Below are 18053 nucleotides of genomic sequence, written 5' to 3'. Positions count from 1 at the left end.
CAAATGTTTTGTGTGGAATATTCATTCAAGCAGTTTTAGAAGATAAAGACAAAAAAGTGTTAATTTTATTTGTAGTTTCAAAACGCAAATGTCCATCTTGCCCGCCTTCTCCCACTTCACTCACAGCAAATGGACGTCATAAAGATATATATCGCCACAAACATATCATCATTTTAGAAGATTAAAAACACTTAAGACAAATGTGCCATTGTGTATGTTACAATTAGGCCTACGTGTTTAGAATCTGAAAAATTCCATTACTTGTTGAAAAAGCTGAGGAGCCCAAACTATAAAAATAATAACCTCAGCTTCCGTATTGTGCATATATTAGTGGCAGGACCGGATTTATCAGTAGGCAGAGTAGGCAGTTGCCTAATGCGGCAAAATATGCGAATATATTACATTGATCATACTGCACGTGAATATAATAACTCACAACAGATATATAGCAATTAATGAATATGTTATCACATCACACACATTTATAAACAGTGCGGCAAGTCATGTATGGCAAGTCATCGCCCCTAGAGTACTTCACGCTTGATTGGTTTTCAACAATATGTGCTGCTTAGCGCGTCTTTTAGTTATCTGTCTCGCTTAGTATGAAACACTAGGCTTTGTCTGTGCAATTTTTATTAATCTTTGTTCGGTTTGTTTCACTGTTAGTAAATTTAAAGGAGCCTAGAAAAAATGGTTTTAGTCAATGTTAGGTTGATAAAAAAGTTGCAGGCTATTTTGTGTACTTGCCTTGATGCTTAAAGTATGTAAACAAGCCAAAAAGTAAGACTAGTTTACGAAAGAACTTTAGTTACATGAAGTTTTATAAAAATGGCGGCATTGAGGACAAGTGCCTGTGTTGTATCGAAAAATCGAAAATCGCCATCAAAAAAATTTTGTTGGGGGGCAGCACTTTTCTTATCTGCCTAGGGCAGCACTTGGGCTAAATCCGGCCCTGATTAGTGGTAGCTTTCAGTATTATGCAACCTCCATTCAAATTATTGATCAATATCATAGAGGTAATTAGGCTAAAATAGTTAATTTTTTTACAAATTTCTTTCAGCAACATGTCTTCAAAATGAGTAAAACAAAGCAGTTCATGTACAATATTGTGTCCTATTGTGGCAAGTCATACAAAACATTTTATAACAAATCTATAGTACGGTAGACGCGTTCTTAATAACTCCGGAGGTGAACGCAACATTTTTTACTGCGACTTCTGTCTTGTTTGTAATTAAGGAAGAAGCATTCTATTGTGAAGAAATTGGTCAATTTCCATGCAAAAAAAGCTAAAGCATTATAACATAAAATGTAATGCAAATCATAATCCACAAAGTAATAACAAACAGGTAGGTGTACAAAAAGTACCAAGCTTAACAACAATAAATCCTCAATTTAAAACAGGCATAAAAATTGCACATGATACAAATAATAACTGTTAAATAAGTAGTGATTCCACCAAATACGATCCACTTCATGATTGATGTGAGGCTTTATGCTGGTATAATTGTAACTTTGTACAGACAACTTTATTACATTCAGAACAAGTCAAACCCTTTCTCATCCGACAATGCCGTGTGTAATTGCTTTTATCAGCAAAAGCTTTTTCACAAATTGTACATTTGAAAGGTTTTTCTCCTGTGTGTGTACGAATGTGAACTCTCAAATCAGTAACATTGTAACAAGCCCTTCCACAAAAAGAACATACATTCTTGTTTGTATGGTGATGTACTTCAATATAATGGCGCTTCAACATATGACTCGAGGTGTGACTTTTCATGCATATCTTGCATGCATAGTTCAGTCTGTGCTTATCAAGAAAAAGTGGGGATATTGAATTTGAATCCATATTTGAAGACATTGAAGGTTGCATATTTATTCCGATTTTATTAACTGTTTGTTGCTGTAAGTCAGTAGAAATTTCTTTTCTTTTCATGACATGGGTTATTTTAGTGGGGAACCGTGTTCTATGCAAAGAATCAGATAATAAATTATGTGTTTTTTCGTGCTGTTTAGTAGCTGCAAGTAGAGGTTGGTCAGATTTGTCTGCTTCTTGTTTGATTCTTATGTTTTCACATAATTGATCGATGCTGCTACACACTTGACTGCTATTGGAATTCCTTCGATCAACATCATCAGAAATGCTGTTATTCTCTGGAATAATACTTTCTACAGATTCTATTGCAAGTTCATAATCTTCACTTGGTTCTTTTTCGTAAATGTTGTTTTGTGTAGCATTCACCTTACATGTTGTTTCAAGGCGTTCAAACTTCTCCTGTAACTTGGAAATTCCACTATTTACATCTTTTCTCATCATTCTTAATTCTTCCAAAATTAAAATTCCAATCATTTCAGCAGACGATTGTTGTTTACTAATCAGTGACGCTATTAAGGCATCCATGACGCAGTGTAAGATGAATGTTTGTAATGCAATAAAATCAACACGGGATAGGCTAGCAAAAAAATTAAAAAAAAAACTGTAAGAGTTTAGGGACATGCCAACCAACATAGAGTTCATGATGAATTATAATACTAGTATATTTATTAGACAATACCATACAGTATATTTATAGTAGATTAAAACATAATCTATATGTACACATTTATCCAACAGTATCATACTTGTCTAATGTCTATAGTAAATTAACTAATCACAATGATGTGCGTCTGGTACCATATTCAACACAAGTTATTTAATATAGATTACCACCACTGTTATTATTCATAGCAAAAAGAACAGCTGACTTAATGACTCTTCAGTCTTGCAATGCTTCCTGTCTGTGTTGTGACTCATTCACTGTTCCGCTATCACCGCATGGTACACCAGCAGGTCTCACATGTCCCACTAACAAGAGTCACAATATGGACTACTAATATTTTGATCATAATATTTAATGCTTTTTTAGGTGGAAGATCAAACAAATATTTATGCTCTGTATTTCTGGTAATGATCTAAATAATACTTTTAGGGTACCGTAAGCCTACACAGTTTGAAGTCTTACAAACTTTATTGACTGTTCTTATGAAGTTTCCATTATCACAACTGCAAACCATAGTGTTTTTCAACACATTGAGCCAGCTTCAAATTTTGACTTTTGTGTTCAAATACTGTTCTGCACTCTCAAATATGGCAAATTTCCACATGTCCTACTATACAAACTTTACTGTTTCATATATAAACGTCTGTCATCCCATAGCAAAAATCTTGCATGTCCTTTTTTATTCCTTCTTCTTTACTCTATTTGAACACTGATGTTAAAGTACCATTAAGTTAAATCAGGAATCTTTTGATTGAAAAAAATCTTCACATGATATTGCATGGTTTTTGCATTTACTCGGGTAAGAACAACGCAAACAAGGCTCTGAAACATGTTTGCAGTTGTAGCCTACTTGAATGCACTTCCTAAGTAGGGGAAGGCTTCGAGTTTTTATAGGTTGACGCTCAGACTTTTTGCTAAACTTTTATCAGCAATATTTTTTGTCGGCGTGTGGAGACTTTGCCTTGTTTCTGAAAAAAGGTTGCGAATATTAGTGAAGAGAAAAAAGTTTCACATACTGACGTGAGTAGAGAAAAAAGTTTGAAATACCAAGGCGAGTGGAGAAATGTTGGTTTGTGGAAACTGACGACTAAACGTGGCCTACCTGCGTGGTTGTTTCGGTGGCCAATTAACAACAAGGTAAAATCACATCTAGGCTATCTAAGTTGGTCAGTCAATAACTGCACAATGTTTGAGTATCTGGGGTGGAAGGTCATTCATTTATCACCCTCATTGGAGTTATTTTCCCAGACTTACACTAAGAAACTATTACAAGTCTTATCGTAAAAGACATGCTGACCAAATGCTCTATTTGGTGGACAGAGGATGGTATAAATCTTTGATAATAAAATTCGTGTGATATGCTTATTGCTTGGTCACATTCCAATTCCATGCAAAACCTGAAACCCATGCAAGGGTGGTGAAGATAATTAAGATTTAACAGAGATGGGCCAATGTGATGGTATTCCAAAGTGTTGACATGAGCATAAAAGAACCGGAATGGCCCGCTTCGGTGAGTCCGATCCCTTAAAGGGGGATTTTTTTTTTTTTTTTTTTTAAATTATTGAGTACCGTAGCCTAATTATCATTGTCGTTTTAGGGTTTGGGGTTGGGGTTAGAGGTTAGGAACTCACCGAATCGGACTCACCGAATAGTAGCAGACCCTAAAAGAACAGAGACTGCTTGTAATCTCCATTTTGTTTAGTAACAATACACATGAAAAATATTGTAAAGAAATGCTGCATTCATCATCTTTCAAACAAGTTGAGCAACAAGACTGCGAGAACTTGCATGACAGATGATGAAGATTGTTATGATTTGCAAGAATATAACACTGCTTAAAAACAACAATGCATTAAACTGTACTTTGTATAGAACTTCATTTAACGTAAGGTAACTGCACATTCTGAGCATTGTATTACAATAGAGTAAGCAAATATATCAAATGACACTTATTTTCTTGTAAATTTAAATGCCTCTTTTTCTAATAAATGGAAATATGATTTAATCTAGACCGAGTGCCTTTTATTACATGCTTTTTTGGTCTGTTAACTGATGTGCTGCTTTGCAATAAAATTAACAAATTAAAACATACATTGAATTTGATGAATGACATTTTTTACAAATAAACTTCAGTTTAGATTATTAATAAGAAATTTTCATACAATCCATGCTGCGAGTAATACATTTGAATCAGCCCACAAGATGTTAGGCCTACTACCACTAGTTAAAGTCACCTCCTCTAGTTCCTCTTGCATTAAATGCTGTGTATAAATTTATTTATTTGCTTGACATAAATATTAAATATAAGCCAAACAATCCAAACATTCATCAGCATACATTGCATAGCCTACCATACATGATACACACCTAAGTTGCATTTTAGTCTGAGTTAGAACCAAAAATCTTGAAAGATCTGCATATCAAACCCAATGATGCCTGTTCAAATAGACAATAGTACTACAGTAGTAGATTGTGCTTGCAGCTCTTCTTTCTGATTAAGCACTTTTGATTTGTCACACCTCAAGTGCTCTGTTTGTCACTGAATTTCAATTTTCAACTTATCATTTCTACCATCTGACGCTGAGGTTGTGCTGTTCACTGTTCAGCATGAAAGCTCTATTCATATAGGCTTTCACAACTTCATGTTTGTTGTAGAATTTAGTTTTATATAGTGCTAATTTTACTTTTAATTGATTATGCTTTTAATATTCTTATACCATACTAGTCTTGCAACAGAGATCAAGCGACGTTGAATATCTGGAACTCTGGGTATGCACCTCATTTCATTTTAGCAACGCATGTCAGGACTGTTCTCTGTTCAACAGCACCTATCGCAATGGATGGAATACTTCACAGACAACAACATTCCAACAACAAGCGGAAACTTCATGCTGTCAATCTCGGTAACCGGTCCTGTGTCAGTGATTTAAAACCTAGAGCTTTAAGTATGTAAAAATGCCAGAAAACACATATCAGTCCGAGGATAAAGATTCAAATCAACAGACAAAAGAACGCTTTTTCCACCTTTTTCGCAGTGCTGTGTCCAGTAGCGTATGCAGGGGGGCATTGAGCTACCACACCCTCCTTCAAAAAATGTTGACTTTTTTAGCATTGTTGTGATTGTATAGCACAAACATGTTATTGTTCAAGAGTGGTCTTAGGTAGCAGGGCTGTATTAACCACCCCTAGTACTCCCAAAGGGGGGCAAGTTTGTTTAGGGGACCACAACTTTAGTTTGTTTAATTTTTTTGGCTATTTAAAATGAAAAAAATATTGTAATTACTGCTGCAGGAACTCAATATTTAATAGCTTATATCACACAAGGCCCTATTATATTTACCGAGCTTCCAAAACCCGGTTAGTGGGCCTACATCTCTATTTAGCGACTTAGTTCAAGGTGCAGCACTTTTTGGTAAATTTAAATAAAAGATAACATGAAACCAAGGAACTTTCAGAAATCATTAGTTAAACTACCATTCAACGTTTTATAGGCAGAGAAAACATGTGACAATACTACTAAAACTCAACATTTTATAGCTTAGGCTGCATTCATCGGTTTTGTATTGTTGATCATTATTTGGAATGACTACCGAGTACCGGTACTTTACTTACTTCACAATGTAGATTTTAACGACCTGTTTTAACCTGTTGCAAAGTTGCTGCCAGTTTGCTGTGGTAATAGCGAAATGCACTAGCTTTCGGACACAGTTCCCTAGTTATGTGCTCTGACATCCAGCTGCCTTGAGCCAAACAAAAAAGCTGCATTAAAGAGCGACTCTCTGACTTCAACACCATTGGTCAAAGCACATGACTAGGGAATATGTTCAGAAAGCTAGTAATTTGCTATGGGTGCAACCTAGTTCATACCTTGAACAGTTCGTACCCTCGGTTTGTTACCTGAAAAGACCGAAAGAAAAATTTCAAAAAAGCCGAAGTCTCTGTTCGGAGTTTCCGCAAACAAACAAACTGAAAAGATCGATAGAAAAAAATAGAACAAAGCCGAAGTCGCTGATCGCAGTTTCCGTTTTTCCGTTGTTTCCGCAAACATTTTAAAATTTCCAGTAATGATCCTAAGAGTTTGCCGAAGTCGCTGATTGCAGTTTCCGCAAACATTTAAAAAGGTTAGGGTTGAGATCGGAGTTTCCACAAACATTTTAAAATTTCTGGTAATGATTCTGAGAGTTTTTGTTTGTTTGCGGAAACTGCGATCAGCAACTTCAGCTTTTTTAATTTTTTCTCTCGATTTTTTCAGGGTACGAACAGAGGATAAAAACTGTTCAGGGTACGAACTAAGTTGCATCTATTTGCTATTACCACAATACCACAACCAACTCGCAGCATCTGGCTAAAACAGGTGGTTAATATCTACATGGTGAAATAAGCAACGATCATGATGTTAAAGCAAAACTCAATCAATTGCATGACTACTTTAAATCAGCAAAATCAGTAAGTCTAAGCTATTTTGCTAGAGTTTAGAAAAAAGAAATATTACTATGCTCTCGCTTGCTTGAAAAATGTGTTTTAACAGTTGATAGCATAAGACTTGTTCAAAATTGCATGCTCGAGAAATGACAAAGATGTTCAATAATGGCATCCAGAAGCATTGATAGGTGCAGACTCCAGCATACAGCCGTAAACTTTTGCATTTAAAATGATCTTTTTGAATTTAAAAACTTTAAGAGGAAAGAGGGGGCTTGCGTACAGAAACTTTATATGGCAAATTTTTTTGCAACTACCTTGTTGAAGCAGGTGATTTTGCATTCAACCCAGCATCTTATTTTTACTTTTTTTTAATACAAACACTGCATCATTTTTTTTATCTAGTTTTGAAAAGCATTTTAGGCACCTTTACTAAAAAGTAGAAACCCACTACTGAATTTTACTGGGAGGCACGAGATGGTTCTCACACAATCGTGTAGGGTACTGTAAGCTTTTTTTTTCGTTACATATGTTTAGAGTGCAATAATTTATTGCAATCAATATTTAAACTTCCACAAAAAAGTTCAATTTATGCTTTAATCTGAAGACCTGTTAATCAAACTAGGCAATTACAGTTTTTACTTATCTGTTTAAATTCAAATTATGCTTTTTATGTTGACATACCGTAGCCTCTCTAATAATTCAATCCAAAAGTACCGTACAGCGACATACGCAAAGACCGCAAAAGTGTATATTAGGGTGCATCGTCTCCCGCTTTTTTTTGAAATTGGTTTCGTAACATTGAGAAGTGTGTTCCACTTCAGGAAAAACTCAGCCAAAAAAAAAATTTTTGTTCAGGGACCCCCCCTTCCACTCGCGCATGCCCCCCCAAATTTTGGACAGAAAAATCGCCATAACTCCAAAACTAAAATACTTAGACATGAAGTGTTTGGTATTAGATTTATTGTAACTATATGATTTGATTCAAATTTGGTGAATAAAACATATTTTACAAAGAAACAACTTTTTTTGCTCTTCAGGAGACACTGTTCCCTCGAATACATCTAAAAAGAAATAGCTACGAAATGATAATGCACTGTTCGTTTTATGCATGTTCCCTTGTAAATATTATAATAATGTCACTGAATGAACTGAAAATATGAATAAGCCTAAAGTGATTTCTGTTTCATTACTGATAATATAATATTGAATAAAGCTTTAAAGAAATACAGATTCATAACTCTATATCTCATACAGCAGCCTTGAAAACGGCTTTAAAAGGGGAGTCCAACTCGAACGTTTTCGTCTAGCTCGGTAGAATAGATTCTTCAGGCAAACGGGGTGGTATTTGTAGTAAAGCTGTTGTAAATAATTACATTTCATGAGCACCTGGAAATTATGTGACGATATAGTTACGCACAGAACTCCACTTCGGTCCCATTTCTAATAATTAAAGGCTACTTTTGAAAGTGGAGCTGCCGGTTTGTTAGATGGATGCAACAGTCTATGATTTTTTCCGCAAATTTGGTCTCTTAGATCTGCTTTGTTCAACTACCTGAAGAATGCTTTCAAAGTTTTGGATATTTTGAGCAGATGATCGAAAATCTGTGGCCAGCTTGACACCACGCTCGGAGCAGTCATTTACAACTGTTAACCTTTCTGCTTTTGATTTGGCCAGTTCATACTGACTATCTTCTTCCCACTCCCTAACATTTTTTTCAAAAAACGTTGGGCATACTTTTAAGAGCTTAAAGAGATACCAGGAATCTTTACCAATCAAATCAATCAGTGAAGTGTTGGCATCAATTGTGTCTGGAAAAACTGGCTTTCCTTTACCTTTTCTTTTCAGAGGTTCCTGAATTGAACCATCTGCTGCTTGCATTTTTAACAATGCATCAACAATTCCTCTTTTCGTTTCATCTGGAACATGGTAATCAAACAGAGAAAGAGGAATCATTTCCTCAGTTAAGTACCAGAGGTGGAGATTCAGCTTTTTCAAGCCACTAGTAGCTACAATGGGATCAATTTTCTCAAACAAATGTAAAGTTTTCATTAACTTCAGGTCTGCCCATGGTGCAGAAACTCCTGAACTGCAACGAAACTACCATGGCACATACACATATAGGAGGAACATTGCAAACCTTTTCAACTTCTCAGTTTGCTTTGGTTGCAGAATCAAGTGCTTCTTGGGATTAGCAGGATCCATTACTTCTTCAGTCCTTCTAGACAATAGTATTAACTTTATGGCATAAATAACTTTAGCCATCCACCAAGCTTTGTGAATAGCTTCTGGTTGTTTAAATTTAAATGGCTTCTTGCATGGCAATGGATAGTTGAAACTAACACAGCTCCAATAGTTCTCTGTAGTCTTCTCGCAGTAAATATCTTTTATCATTTTTTGTAAGCAACTGGGTTGCAAGAGCTACAGTATCTTCTTTCAAGGTTTCAAGGAAATTCATTTCACTGATTGACAAGCACTTGTATGTATCTAAATAAGGTGGGAAAGAGATGAGGTCTTGAGAAATACTGTTGAAGTGAGTACGAAAGTGAACAAACATAGTTATTTCAGGCGATTGAGATGTTTCAATACTCAGTGCTTCAAACACATTACCTACGATTAGTTCTCCAACATGTTTTCTGCATGCACACCATAGCAATGATTTCTTCAATTTCTGTTGCAATTCAACACAACCTCCAGACCAAAGGCCAGTGTTTGTTGATGTAGTGTCAAATACCATGCTGATAGCACCATCAACAGAACAGTTCCATTTGGTATGAGTGGCATGTCTTATAGTTACTGCATTATCATTCCATCGCTATTTCTCTTTTAGATTATTATATACATACTATTATATTATAATAGTTGATTGATGATACTAAACTTGAACAAAGCTTTTAAAAGAGACGGATCCATAACTCTTTATCTCATAGAGTAGCCTTGAATAAGGCTTTAAAAGGGGAGTCCAACTTGAACGTTTTCAACAAACGTAGCAAAAAAATTTTGTTTCTTTGTAAAATATGTTTTATTCACCAAATTTGAATCAAATCATATAGTTACAATAAATCTAATACCAAACACTTTATGTCTAAGTATTTTAGTTTTGGAGTTATGGCGATTTTTCTGTCCGAAATTTGGGGGGGCATGCGCGAGTGGAAGGGGGGGTCCCTGAACAAAAAAAACTTTTTTGGCTGAGTTTTTCCTGAAGTGGAACACACTTCTCAATGTTACGAAACCAATTTCAAAAAAAAGCGGGAGACGATGCACCCTAGTGTATATTTGACCAACAGAGAGCCTGGCTACCTTAGTCAGACTATATCATAAACTCTTTTTTCTTCTGTAATTGCTAAACAAAGTTCAAAATAGGATCAACTCTCTGCCTGAATGCTACAAGGGTGACTTACTGACTGTCCTCACACATAATGTTCTGAATCTGATTGGTTGGCGGTGTCTTACAGGCAGTGCTTCCACTTCTGACAATTGATAAATCCTCTTCAATTTCCTTTTTTGTCATGAAAAATCCCTTTTTCCTCAGTCAGAAATCTTTCAAATATTCCTTCATAGGCGAGGTTATTTTTGACGTTATTTAGGTTAAAAAAAGTGCTAATACAACTTTAAAGTTATTATAATCTCAGTTAAAGCTATTTTAATCTCGACTTTATTCAGTAGCACCGGTATGTCGAAGCAACGTCGTTTTATTAGAACACACAAAAGCAGCCCATATTTTACAATAACATGGTTTACTTCCTTTGTTCACTGTCCAGCCAAAAAACTGCTTGTCAGTTACCGTAGTCGGTTCTGGGACATTTACCACCTGGAGTCCTGGACATCATTTACCAATTACCACTCTCATCTTTCCTACCCGGATTCCTAACCTAGCCCTAACAGCAAAAATGTAGCCTACAGGTGGTAAATGTCCAGTTGCAACGAATTATCCATCCTTTAACAAATTTATTTTTGTGTTTAGTTTAGTTTTCCTTGATGCGCTAAGCCGCTAACTTAACACTATTGGCTAGGCTATCTCTTTTTTCTCCTTGTCAGTAACGTCTTCACAATCATTTGAGACTGACGAAAAACTCCAGGATACCAGGCCTATTCATGATACTGACTCAGTCTGACTGTGTACACTATAGGCCTACATGTTGTATACATACTACATAGCCTCTATTATTATGACAACACCATCAGTTAGCATAGGCAAAAACTAACTTTTGGGTCATTCCATGCCAAATGAGCAAATTTTTTGGAAAAATTACACCACCTGTCATAGATTTTATTGAAATTTGGCATACTTGTAGATGTCAAAGAAATATTAAGAATGCAAAAAAAATTTTTGAAAATTTTTAAACATTGGTGGAGTTATGGTCGTTAGAAAAATCACCATTTTTGCCTGTTCTGCTTCAGTGATTTTGTCCAATTTCTTGTCATATTTGTAATTTCTCAACCTACGATCATACAATATGGCTGAAAATTGCTAGACATACATTTTAAGACCCAAGGAATCCAAAAATATAGATTAAAAAGTCGTCAGAGAAATGCTTGATATGATTATATAGGTTTCAATTTGATACATGCATTTTTCGGAGGCTAAACTTTGGAAGCCTATAAAAAAAATGGGTATAAAAATTAAGAACTGAAATTCACATATTTTATACTTATACCAATACTCTTTCATGTCAAATAAAAAGTATGAATTAATTTTGACAACTACTATGATAAAAGCTAAATTTTCTGACTTGCAAATTTTGTACTTTTTTACACTCATTGTACAAGATTTTTGTCTATGACATAACAATTTGCATTATTGCTTGTTGATGACATCACAATTTACATATTGTTTGTCATGACAATTGTTATGTAGCTCATGAATAAATTGAATACTGGTATATAATGCACTTAGGTTTAGTGTTGTAGGCCATGCACCATAGTAATATTAGTGGTAACTTGTAGAGTTAATTACTGTACTCTTTTTATTGTGATTTCAATTTTAGGTTGTCCTATTAGTAATGTATTATTCCTAACATACTCGACAGATCTTGCAACCAGGAAATATACTTTTCCCACTGTTCAAGTGTTCAAAGCCCATCTATCTGCTTGAAGCAGAGAACTGTTGATGTTCATAATAAACATGTTCATCTGTTTCTGCAAGTCCACCAATGTCCACAAACCCACTACTTCTAGCAAAGTGAATTTTATGGCACAATTTCTCCATTTTTTTGCAATGCCGCATTGCTGTGATGAATAATTGTGTTATTGTAGATTTGTAGAAGTAAAGCTAATGTAGTGCTAATAGGACAACCTAAAATTAAACACTAAACCTAAATGCATTACTAGCATTCAATTCATTCATGAGCTACATAACAATTGTCATGACAAACAATATGTAAATTGTGATGTCATCAACAAGCAATAATGTAAATTGTGATGTCATAGACAAAAATCTTGAACAATGAGTGTAAAAAAGTACAAAATTTGCAAGTCAGAAAATTTAGCTTTTATCATAGAAGTTATCAAAATTAATTCATATTTTTTATTTGACATGAAAGAGTATTGATATAAGTATAAAATATGTGAATTTCAGTTCTTAATTTTTATACCCATTTTTTTTATAGGCACCAAAAGTTTGGCCTCCAAAAAATGCATGTAGCAAATTGAAACCTTTATAATCATATCAAGAAGTTCTCTGTCAACGTTTTAATTTACATTTTTTGATTCCTTGGGTCTTAAAATGTATGTCTAGCAATTTTCAGCCATTTTGTTTGATCACAGGTTAAGAAATTAGAAAGATAATAAGAAATTGGACAAAATCACTGAAGCGGAACTGGCAAATATGGTGATTTTTCTAATGACCATAACTCTAGCAATATTTAAAATTTTCCAAAAATTTTTTTTGCATTCTTAATATTTCTTTGACGTCTACAAGTATGCCAAATTTCGATAAAATCTATGACATGTGGTGTAACCCATTTGCTCATTTGGCATGGAATGACCCTTTTCTAAACCGGAAGGATATCACTAGCCTAAGGGAACGTTCAAATATTACGTAACGCCTTCGAGGGGGAGGGGGGGGTTTATGCAAAGCGTTACGTTAGCGTCACATCAGGGGGGAGGGGGTTCAAGCAAAACGTTACGTAACGCTTTCGAGTACGGAATGGTAGTTTTTTGTGCTGAATTCGTAGTGAAAAAGCGTTACATGGGGGAGGGGGGGATTGAAAAAAGCGTTACGTTGGCGTTACATGGGGGAGGGGGGGTCAAAAATTTGAAAAAAAAGCGTTAAGTAATATTTGAACATTCCCTAAGCTTATCATACCTAACTGTACGTCGAACCTCAGTGAACTTTGTCATTGCTACTCAACTTCAACTGTAAATCAACGGATTACCTAATTTTAACTCAAAGAATTGAGAACTAACTCTCTCACTACAGTCTGCAATCACGTCCAATTCAGTGGCAAGAAAAGAAATCAAGCGATAGAAAGGCGAGGATGGGAAAGAGAGTAAGAGGGGTTCCGGATGGCGAGTGACGATGGAAACCAGCTGATCATCATTATTCCAGTCGTTTTTCAAACTTTTAAAAGAGAATATTAATAAAATTTTCTTCAAAATTGCTAAAAACAACAATTCCCTTTTTAAGACAAAAATTCCTTGTAAAATTGTTAAAAATCCTTAAACAATCCTTCCTATCTTCATTTCCTTTTTTTATCCTTCAAAGCGTTGAAAAATCCCGATTTCGGGATAAAATCCTGCAAAGTGGAAGCACTGCTTGCAGGTCCAACTGGGTCAGTGTTGCCAGATTCTAATTTTCTCACTACACCATTTCAACCCCCAAATTACACCATTTCACATAGAATTGCACCAACGACCTAAATTTTCTTCTAAAAATACAAAAGTGTTAGAAAGTAATGGGAATAGCAAAAATTTACATAGTAAAGAACAAAAATCACACAGCTACATATGCAATACAGCCAATGCAGTGTGATAGTTAGGCGAAAAACCAAGAAGGTTAAAATAAAAATAGTTTTTCAAACAAAATAGCATTCCAATGTTCTTCCAATATTAGAGTGCCAAGAATAGCCTAGCTAAAAACGCTTTTAATAGACTACGACCTATTCTATTGGATCACAAGATTTCTATTTCTCTGAAAGTGCAACTTTTCGAAGTGTTGGTGTGGTCTGTTCTCCAGTATGTTTGTGAAGCATGAACCTTCAACACAGAAACTTAGCATAACATTAAAGCAGCTGAAATGTGGTTTTACAGAAGAATGCTCCGGACTTCATATACTGATCACCAAGCCCGCAACCAGGGGGGGGCATTTGCCTCCCCCCCCCGAAAATTTTTGAAAATTTTTTAAGCGTTCTATGCAGTATGAAATGTACTAATGGACTATACACGTACAGCCATACTGTACTGCAGGGGTCACCAACTGGCGGGCCGCATGCGGCCCGTCACGCTGTATCGCTGCGGCCCGCAGAAGGTATCAGCGTACAAGTATAACCAAAAATACTTTTCTTGAGGAGTTAAAGAGCACGAAGGCAAAAAATACTTTCCTGGAAGCATATTTTCGCTTTGCATACGATTCCACCGACCGACCAATCAGATTATAGTTCTAGGTGGAGATTGCTTACAGTTATTCCAATGCGATGTCCAGCCACACTGTCCTAGTGGTTGATTAAAACGTCTGTTTTCGAAATTGTCTGTGAGCATAATATAGGCTTGCTTATTTTAAGTTCGCAAATGTCATGTAAACACTATGGTGCGTTTCACCGTTATTGTGTTTCTCGAGCAGTGTTCTCTTTAGGCAAGTTTTTGTTGGCAAAATAGGTCGGTGTAGCCTACCAACTCAATTTATAATAAATTGGCAAAATATTATATATAAATTTAAAGACTTTTTCTGATTGTATAATGAAAATATTTAGCATAGTACTGCAAAATGTTTTTTGTTTTTAAAGACACATGGAACGCTTCACGATTTTGCGTGTCATCCTTGCGCAGGGGCCGTACTAATCATCTCTGTATCGCTCCAATTTTAGCATATGTACTGCCGAAGCAAGTAGCCTATTGCAAAATGTTGTTAATCAACAAATTCTTGCCACGCTGATAAGCACCGCCAGCGACAGTTGTCTATAATAAAAGAAAGAAGGTTTTATAGACTCTCACAAAAATGATGAAAAATCAACTCATTACTTTTTTAGAGGGAAGACTCTTCATGATTTACGACAGAGTTGCGATTTTTCGATGATTTCCACAAGAGTTTGTTTCATGGTGCCTAGTTTCTTTTTTCTGTTATTGGAGCATATTTTTCGCTGATATGTTTGCAGGTCACTATTGTTGCCTGTATTGCGATGTGTCAAACATTTCCTTATTTACTGAAATTGTTAATTGCAAGATATCTTTTGTGAAGCGAAGTGACAATACCACTCTTGCGATGAATATTCTGATGAAACCGCTCGCCTCGTTATAAGTGCGCAAAACAAGTGGCCTTGTTTATTAGGCATTGTTAAAAAAGTCAAAAGTGTTGTAAAAGGAGCTTGGCCTGGCAGTAGCGTTGTTCGATTAATTTTGTTGCTGCGGTATTCTAACTGTTCTTTCTTTTTGATAACCGCTATGTATGAGCTGCTATCCAACCTGTCTTCTTCCTAACTTTCGACTCAAGTTCCACATGTGTTGAGTGAAGATTGATGGTATATTGTTAACAAGAGACGGGTTCAATTGTGATGTGGAATAGTCACTTCACACTCTTATTACGTCCGTCCGTTAGATTCACACATCGTAAAAGAAAGACGCAACACGTTTGGAAAACACAAGTTAGAAAATTAGAGAAAGAATGATGAGAGATTGTCGCTCAAGCGTGACAGTGCATCGCAATGATGACGTCACGATTGCGCGACAATCTATGTCACAATACGGAGACAGATAACTTGGCCATAATTTCGTGAACATAGCAGCCTCCAAGATGAATATTACAATATCTATTTTCTAGAAGATTATTTTTACCTAAACGAAATTACTCAACATTGGCCATACCTAACACACATTAAACATAATTGCAATGTCGCATAATATTGTCGTATAAATAACATACATACGACACAGTCATGTAGATGAACCTGTAGTCCCGCACTGCTATCTGAAGGTATTTAAAACGGACCATGCTCACACGACATTACAGTACTAACACACCATACACCTAAAGTTATACAAAAACAAAGTTGTCATATGAAGATACTAAATTAAATGTGAAAGAATGAATAAGATGCTCAGCTTAGTCACAGGTATCACAAGCAAATTTGCTGTAAGCGATATTGGCGTAACTCAAAGTGACAATATGTACTTGATAAATACATACGGTTCCAGTCAAATTGTATCTATTTAATTTGTAAACAGCGAGCATAAGCATCATACATCACACAAGTCATAAACAATTAAACATTAATAATAAAGCGAACACATTTTCTATGAGTGACGTCCCTTAACGTCCATCTGGGGGGCCCGAACCAACTGGAGCGAGCACAGCAGTGCGTGCCCGCGCGCCCTCTACCGGAGCAACGCAAGAAATATCACGAAGCACGGTTTCAACGTGCGACTTCTTTGTGTTAGTGTCCCATGCTACCACAGCCACCCTCACCCTTCTCACAAAGTCTTTACCCTTTCGATGCTGCGGTAAAATTTCAACCACTCTGCCGATTCGGTAGTCCCCTCGTTTAGGCCGATCATTCATATCCCATATCAGGACCAAGTCTCCGGGTTCTAAATTGCGACAGATGTCTCTCCATTTTCTTCGACCGCGCAACTTAGGTAGGCAGAAATCTGTCCAGTGACCCCAAAACTTATCAGCAAGTGACATGCTCTGCCGCGAATCTGCCAGCGTGGCCTCTTTTAACCCCTACCTTAATTCATCCACCATGCAGTCGCGCGTCAAATTTTCACGTTTCAACCAGTTCACGTTCTCAAGGTCATCACAAACCTGTACTTTCCTGACTGTGACACGACTGTCCGAACAGAGAGGAGACCGCCCCCCACCGGCTAGCCATCCCAACGGTGTGTTGATCGCGTGCGGCTTATACAACGTTTTACCAACTCGCTCTTCAAGCACAGTTAACAAGAATGGACAGTCGTCGCCTGTCAAAATGTCCACAGTCTGACGATTTTTCAATTCAAACACACTAATGTCATCAAAATGTCTGTAACCACTCAATTCTTGCTTATGGGGCAAGGTTTCAATGTCATCGCTCCATGACGTCGAACACACAATATTATCTATGTTAAAACTCTCATCAGTCGACAACGATTTTACCACAAATTTGACCAAACCAGTATCAACTTTCGCATCACCGTTTAAGGTTTTCATGGTAAAGGAAATGTTTTCATAGGGCTGTAAACCCAACTCTGCACACAATGATTTTGATACCAGCGTTATCTGGGATCCATAATCAAGCTGACAGTACACCAACTTTTCTAAGCCAGTTGCCGGGTTTATGACCTTCACAGCAACTGTTCGGTTTAAAACTTTACAAGGTGTCACTTTCACATTTCTCATAGAGACTGATTTTTTTCTACCTTGAACTCCAGTTTTATTAACCGCAGACTTGTCAACTTTGTCCACAGCGGACTCGCGTACCTTCTTTGGAACTGGTTTGTTTGCTGGCCTATCATTAACGACCCATTCATGCAACATAGCGAAATGCTTCGGCGTTTTATAGTTAGCATCCTGACACTGATCACAGTTCATGGCACAGCGACAATCTCTAGCCCAATGCTTTCCTCCACAATTATAACAGAGCCAATGTTTGTAGAAAAACTCTTCACGCTTTGCCACAGTCATACCCTGCAAACGATGACATACCTCCAAACCATGATCCACATTCACACCAAACGAAAGGCAACACTCACACAACGAGACACTCGTTTTTGACGTTGCGGAATTTATATTACCATAGCCGTCAACCTTGGCCGCCGTATGTTTCACTTGAAATGCACCCGCGTCCCTTTTACTCTCCGACTTACCAAAAGAATGGTTATTGCTCGACTTATGGTCCTCACTCATTAACCAAACGCCAAAGTCGGTTGATTTCGCATTTTCTTCCGCAATAACAAACTGCAAC

At 36.4% G+C, this 18053-nt stretch overlaps 1 non-coding gene across 1 annotated transcript; it reads right to left on the bottom strand.

Annotated features, from left to right (window-relative positions):
* Positions 1–14898: 14898 nt before the first annotated feature.
* On the bottom strand, positions 14899–15005 carry LOC145787031 (U6 spliceosomal RNA). Its single transcript, XR_014291352.1, has one exon. It is a non-coding gene; the product is annotated as a U6 spliceosomal RNA (small nuclear RNA).
* Between the last annotated feature and the right edge of the window lie 3048 nt (positions 15006–18053).

Source organism: Aplidium turbinatum, chromosome 17, assembly GCF_918807975.1.
Source record: "Aplidium turbinatum chromosome 17, kaAplTurb1.1, whole genome shotgun sequence".
In the NCBI taxonomy this organism is placed as follows: Eukaryota; Metazoa; Chordata; class Ascidiacea; order Aplousobranchia; family Polyclinidae; genus Aplidium; species Aplidium turbinatum.
This window is presented reverse-complemented; position numbering and strand designations above follow the sequence as displayed.